Raw genomic sequence first — 7,379 nt, 5'->3', positions numbered from 1 at the left:
TTGGCACTTAGTCGGGGAAGTGAAATACTACACCAGATTAAACCAACAAAACCGTTCATAAATGTGAAAAATTTACAGCTTTGCTGTAACGTAGTAATAAAAAGCGATTAAAGTGCTCTAAAATGCCGAGCAATCGCTTTGATTCCAATTTCCGTCTAGTTCCACTCAAAATCCACCACCCCCCAGGTCAGTGAAAATCTCCGGGTCAAAGCCTCTCCAGAGGTGGCAACCCTAGTCGACACTCAGCTCATTACGTTCGTGGCTGGCGAGCTATTGTGTATAGGTGCAAAATGTACTAAGAATACAATAGATACTCCCACAATTATAATAATCCCAATCATGGAGTAATGGTTTAGAGAAATAACAAAAGCACAATTGCACAACTAGGTGGATTAAAATAAGTTTTTCAATTGATTATTGCCGTGTTCCGAAAATTTTCGTGAAAATGTTTTGGCGCATAAATTGTTTGGGCATAAAATATTCTTCCTATTCGTGGTGCGATTAGTACTCATCTTCTTCCACCAGCAGATCATGACGACCAACCTATGTCTCAAACCGTCGATTACTTTTTGATCCCGAATATTGATTCGTATTTTTGTATAAAGTTATATGCATTTGAAACTTTATAATGAACATAACCAACCGTGAAATTTTAGTACGCATGGTTGAGAAAGGCACAATTGCAGCATATTTTTTTTAAATTATGAATATGCACTAGTTCTGTTTTAAATTATGATCATGATTTACAAAACAAATCCGACATTGATTCCACATAACAATATTTGTAGTGGTCAGTAGGATCGTAGCACTAGCCCTGCAATTGTTTTGTACACGGTATACTAAGAAGATTGTTGACATAGAATGTCAAGTTCCGCAATGGAATGTAGTACCAGTGCTTTGCTTTATTACAAAATTTAATAGTCAATGCTAGTAGTTTAACTAAATCAATACTCCTATTAATAATTATTACGAGAAAATTTAATTAAATTGATGACCATTCGAAAACCTACATTCTCGAGTTGCGGCCAAAGAAATAATTGGCTATGAAATTAGATTTACCCTTCAGTAAACGAAACCCTTTCTGGAAATTATGCAAAGTACTCATGAGGTCTCAGAAATTAATTCCAGTTTGATAAAAGATAAAATAAAATCAACAATTGTCTGATGATGAGTTCGAAGCAAACTTAGGATAATTTCTTTGACATTGTGCGTAACAACCTATACAAAATCATACGAGTACGCATTCATTCCTACCTGATCTATAAATGTTTGAAATTAGCATTTTATTTTGAAAAATGGATTTCTTTTAGAATTTTTTGTGGGCTCAATACCCAACAATATGATCAAAGCAGCTCAATTATTAGGTGCCAGTCTTCCGTGTTTGATTTGAAAAGGATTCAAAGAGTAAAATAATACTTAGAACATGTTTGTTTAAATGAAATTGATTTAGAATTTCGTAGAGCATTTTGCAGGTTCACTTCGAATAACAAAAAAAAATACATCAGATATCAGATCAGATTTATTTTAAACGGCTCAATGCGTTAGCACAACTGAGCCGAGGGTCTTTTAATTTTTTACAATAACTAAAAAAAATGCTATGAATGTCGGTCTTCCAGATCTTGTTGACGCTGTTTGCTGCTGCGTGTTGAGATCCTTTTCCTTGGCGGTGAAGTCGCTTGGGGGTCATTCAGTCTGCCTTCTCTCGCGTTATCGTTCTTGTCTATGTCATCATCGGTACTGCTTTCTTGCTGTTCACGACCAGAGGCTCTTATTTGTTTCTTTTTCTTACGGGTCGCTGTTGTAAATCCGTCTTCATAGTTATTTTCTTCTTTATTGGCGATGCTAGTTGTTGGTTTGGGAGCGGTAGTCGTGGTTAGGGTTGGGAGTACCGGTTTTACCGTTACCGAAAACCGGTAAAACCGTCCAAATATCCTATACCGAAATACCGGTTTTATAAGAATGAAAAACCGGTATTTTCGGTAATTTGGTAGGAAGGACTATTTAACAAAAGGGTTTTATTGTTGCACAGCTTTGACACGCTTTAGAAAGCTTTTCACTTGCTAGTGTTTTCAAATTAGGTGCCATGCACAGTAAGTTTGCCTGTTTTAGAACTTTTTAATAATAATATAAGCAGGGGAATAGTGCTTATGTAAGCAGCGATAACAACCCGAAAAAAAATCCCACATGTCAAATAAAACTTATCAAAATATGGAGGAACAAGAAAATCTGCAAGACAAAATCCATCAACTCCATATTCCCATACTCCATTTTGTATTCAATTTCTTCACACTACTAGCAAATCTATAAAGCATAGACCTATCATAGAACTCTGACAATAGATTCTGCAGTTTTCATCAGCAATACTGCCTCAGGGTACGCTGAAATAAAATTAAAAGAAGATTGTTACAAAGCACTGGTTTTCAAGACAAGGCGGAATTTATGCGGTTTCATAAATTGAGTATGAGTGTTCGAATGACACTTTTGGATACCAGTGACAAATTTGACCTTGATCAACCTGTCCTATAGCGTTTTCGTTTTCAATAGGCTGAAACCCGTTCCGTTCCAATTTATGTTAAACATCACCTTTACGTCCGAGCATTTGGGTAACCAGAAAACAATAACTTCAGGTCTGATTTTCTATGTATTTGTTTTTCAAATCTCGGAACGCTTACTGTATCTAGCTAACCAAAGTGCTTTTTTGACTAATAAGCGACGACACTTTGCATACTATGATACACAAACCAGATGCTAAATCACATCCTATTTTTTATTTTGATTATAGAGGTTTTAATCTTAGGGTCATCTGGCTCTCTTTTTGAGTTAGAAAAATTTCTAACCCTTTTTGCGGGATTGAGAATCGAACCCAGGTGAGCTGCGCATAAGGCCCTTAATGTGGACTTTAAAAAAGATCATAATACCATAAGAGTAATCAAATCAACATTCATAAAGCTTATTCGATATAGGAGTACTGTAAGAGCCAATCATGTTCTCTGTTAAATGATCAAATACCCAATTGGTTTTGTACGTTGAGCGATTATTTTGTTAACACAGTTTGTAATTTTTTTTAAATACCGGTTTTTACCGGTTTTACCGGTTTTTTCATTTTCATTACCGAAAATACCGGTTTTTTTAAATCCTCCGGTTTTCCCAACCCTAGTCGTGGTTGTACCTGCATTATTGGTTAATTGGATCGTTGTTTTTGGTTTATCTGAAGGTGTCGGTGGCTGCTTGTTAGAGTTGGCTGTAGTAGACGACTTTTGATTGGTTGCTTCCCCGCATGTTTTTCCGTAGTGGGCTGTATGGTTACAGAATTGGCATGTTGGTGTCTGCTCGGGATATGTGATTAGCGTTGTTTGCTTATAGGTCACTCCATCTTTCGGAGATTTGCATTCGATAGCCATGTAAGAAGGTATTGGTTTAGTCACTCGCATCCTCACAATACGAACGCCGTTAGGAATGCCGGTGCAAAAAATTCTCCAGGTGTCATTGGTAATAGATTCTACTTCTCCATATTGCGACATGATTTGTTTGAAGTAATCTTTCTTAGTGCGCGGGGCCAAATCATGAATACGTACGTCCACCATGTCGTTTTCCATATGCACCGGGAACTTGATTCTGGTGTTATTAATCTCGACCTCGCGTTGCATGTTGTTTTTTTCAATGAAGTTTTCTGCCTTTGCTAAACTTCTAAACGTGATCAAAACACACTTTTTAACGTGATGTGGCTGAATGTACGTAACTTCAGCGAAATTAAGCTCCATTTGATCTTTAACTAATTGCTCCACTTCCTGAACTGTGGGTCTAACACGAGTTTTATTAAAGTTGATCGAAATCGTGTTATCCCGTAGCACGGGCACTTTTGTTTCATTTGGCAAACTCATTTCACTCCGCAGCCGGGGGTGACAATACAATATTGTTTATGCACTGATATGATATGGACTGCTTGTGCGATAGGCACCGATCGGCGAATTGACTGTTTCACTTGTGCGAGTCGATTTTTAGCTTCTACTCAGGACGAGATGTGAAGACAAACTGATATCTGATGTATGAACTCCTAAACCTTGAATTTACAAATATCGATACAATAACCAATAAATACGAAGAAAGTTCCCCGAAGGAAATACATATCTAAAACTAAACAATCTGGCGAAAGTTTCATTGTCATCCTAAATTTAGTGTGGAACTGATGTGTATTGTCAGTATTTCGTTACATTCTTCATATATCACACTTATCTTGGATCATATTTATAATACGTACATAAGTTCATTACATTTATTTTCAATATATTAATTGCATTTTCATTCGTTCCATACTTTTCATACATATTCACAGATTACAAACAGTTTAAAAAAACTGTGAACCTGTCAGACATGACTGAAGCACCAACTAACTTGTGCTGTGTTGGTCTAGAACATGTTATAAGAATATCTATGCACAAAATGTTTATAGAAACTTCAATCTACATTTTGGAGACATGTTAACGAAAACCATCTATCTGCTGTTATAAAATAAACAATGATCCGCGTCGTCGGGTAACTGAAGACTGCATATCATAAAATTAAATTCATATTCCTTATCAATTCAGTTGCAAAATTTAGTTAACAGATTATTTGTAGTAAAGCAGAAGTACCATTTCTAATAAAACACTGTTTAAATGCATTTTAGTTAGGAGGCTTTTTATATTACTACAAAATTTACATCATACATTTCTAATTCATAATAATAACCTTCCGGCGCCATTTATGCTAGTGCCCCGAGTGCACCACGTTGAGAAACTCTAGCGAAATCATCTTTGAGCAACGGCGGCTGCTCGTTTAGTGTACCACTAATGGGACTTCCGCGAGGATAAAATAAAACTTGTAGTATTTTCTGTAAAAAATCAATTTATTCAAAATACATTTGTATTCAGCTTTTTGTTGGTGGCTGCGTCCTCAAATGCGCACCTCACTTTGACAAGTCCTCCGTCCAATATCAATTTTGACAAATCAACAGTCTTGTCAAATTTGACAAACCGTGATTTAGATTCAATTTTTTGATCGCGGTAGGCGTTCACTTCTGATCTCAACTAAAGTTGAACGTCAAATACAAATATTGTTTTTCAGTTGAAAAACTAAACTGATTTCGGTACGGATCCGCACAGTTAACTGTAGTCCCATTCAACAGCGACACTCAACTCGAAAGATGGATACAGAACATCTGCTATTCAAAACTATTAGCTACTCGCAATCGGCATACAAAAATCGGTCGACCAATAAGGCAGATTAATCAGTCTTATAATGTAATTGGGCGATTGTTATACGGCGAAAAACCAATCAGCGATACTCAATCTAGTCGAAACTAATAAGTCAGGCGAATTGCAACCGATTTTTTCGGTAAACGCAGCTGCAGCTGTAGCTAACAATTGTCAATTCTTGGTGCCAAATTTTGCTACAAATTTGTATCCAAAATCAGATGCGAACAAACATTGTTTAGGTCTACTTTTAGGTACTGTATCGTTAAAGATGCTTTTCCGGGTGGTTTAAAAGCAAGTTTCATGTGCTATTATTAGTCATTTCATGTGTGATGAGTTTAGGTAAGAGCAGAGGCTCTAATCGCATAATTCTCTCGACACTTTCCAAAAGCTGAGAATCTACTTATAAATAATGCAGGATGTATGATAGCCATGAAACTCAAGGCTGATGAGACCGCTTGTCAAAATTGACACTGCTGACGAGTTGTCAAAGTTGACACTGTACAGACGACTTGTCAAAATAGAGTGCGCATTTAAAAACGCAGCCACCAGCAAAAAGCTGAATAACATGGCCAATGTCAACTGGTCTGATTAGCGGGAAATGACTTCGAATAATTCAAAAGTCAACAGGAGCACGTGGGATTTCATTTCGTTTGCACACCAACCAAGCATGGGTAAAATGACGGCAACAGTGTAAAATTTTTAATCCGCAGCGGCGCAAGTATGATTTTTCTAAATATGATTTAATGTACGGCAAAATGTACATATCTCCGAAGCGGTGCTTCGATGCTATGTGATGTAAGCGGTGGAAATGTTCCTTATAAAATTCTCAACAAATGTATGTAAATAAAAAGTAGTACTTGCATAGGAAATATAAGAGAAATTTGAAAATCAAAGCTTTGCCGGTACACCATTCGAACAAAACACCAAATTTCGCAACTTAAAAAATACTAAAATGTAGCTTAGACGACGCTCGAGTTTTGTATGTTTTCCTTTTTTCGAAATTTTTTACCGGCGATTTTTAAAAAATCGGCAAATCCCCGTGCGCGATTCCATTAAGTTTCCCCTTAAGAGTAGAGAAGATAAGCAATGCGGGGAATATGATTAATAAATAAAATAAAATATTATATGAACTCAAAACAGTCATCGCTTCACATTCAAATTCGAAACATATTCTCAATAAAATTACATTGATTGACTTTATTTTTGAATATAACGATCGAAGTAAAAGTTTAAAGAGGTTTCTTTAGCGAATCAAGGAGAACATGCATTGAATAAAACTTTTAAATAAAAAGAGATAACCGCACAAAAAATAGTAACAATCATTAATATTAGAATAATTAAATAAATTTGAATAATTGAATAAATTACATTCGAGAACAGCAAACACACAATTGATCAAAGTGTGCTGCTATATGTTGTTTATTTCATTTATCAACGAAAGTCGAAAAAAATTTCATTCTCTTGGCGAAGCTTGCAATAGACAGTTGGGAAATTGGAACCCGCAATCGAACGACGGCATCTCAAGACTAGAGCCAGAAACTCGACTGGTGGTCAATACAGTTTCTACCCACTAAAAGCACATAAGAATTAAATTCTTTGTTATATTGTCATAAGGTTTCACCAAAGATGCTTCAGGAATAGCATGGTCAGAAAATAATTTATACCTACAATAAAAGCTACATTTAAAAAAGCTTCACCAAATATTGAAACTGATTTTTCTCCATATGAGTATATTGCGACTTAATCCCTAATGAAAGATCTGTGTCGATTTGGTTTGACTTTGTATCTGTGGTTGTTAAGGAGACTATAGACTATAATCTTATAAGTCTCGCTAAGCTGGACTTCAACGTTCCTGGTAGGTCTCTGCGGACAATGGACTTCTTTCGGCGCTATACTCATCGCGCGCAGTACGGTCAGAATAACCCGGTAGATGTTTGCTGTCAACTCTTCAATAGCGTTTTTCATCATTTTGACTTTAACTTAAGTAGAGAAATGTTCAAATTGAAAATGGATTTAAGTTAGTATAGTATTTCAGTTTGTACGAAAATTAATTCGAAGACAATATATATATATATATATATATATATATATATATATATATATATATATATATATATATATATATATATATATATATATATATAT

The sequence above is a fragment of the Topomyia yanbarensis genome, chromosome 2 (assembly GCF_030247195.1).
Source record: "Topomyia yanbarensis strain Yona2022 chromosome 2, ASM3024719v1, whole genome shotgun sequence".
NCBI lineage: Eukaryota > Metazoa > Arthropoda > Insecta > Diptera > Culicidae > Topomyia > Topomyia yanbarensis.
Note: the sequence above shows the minus strand (reverse complement) of the source record.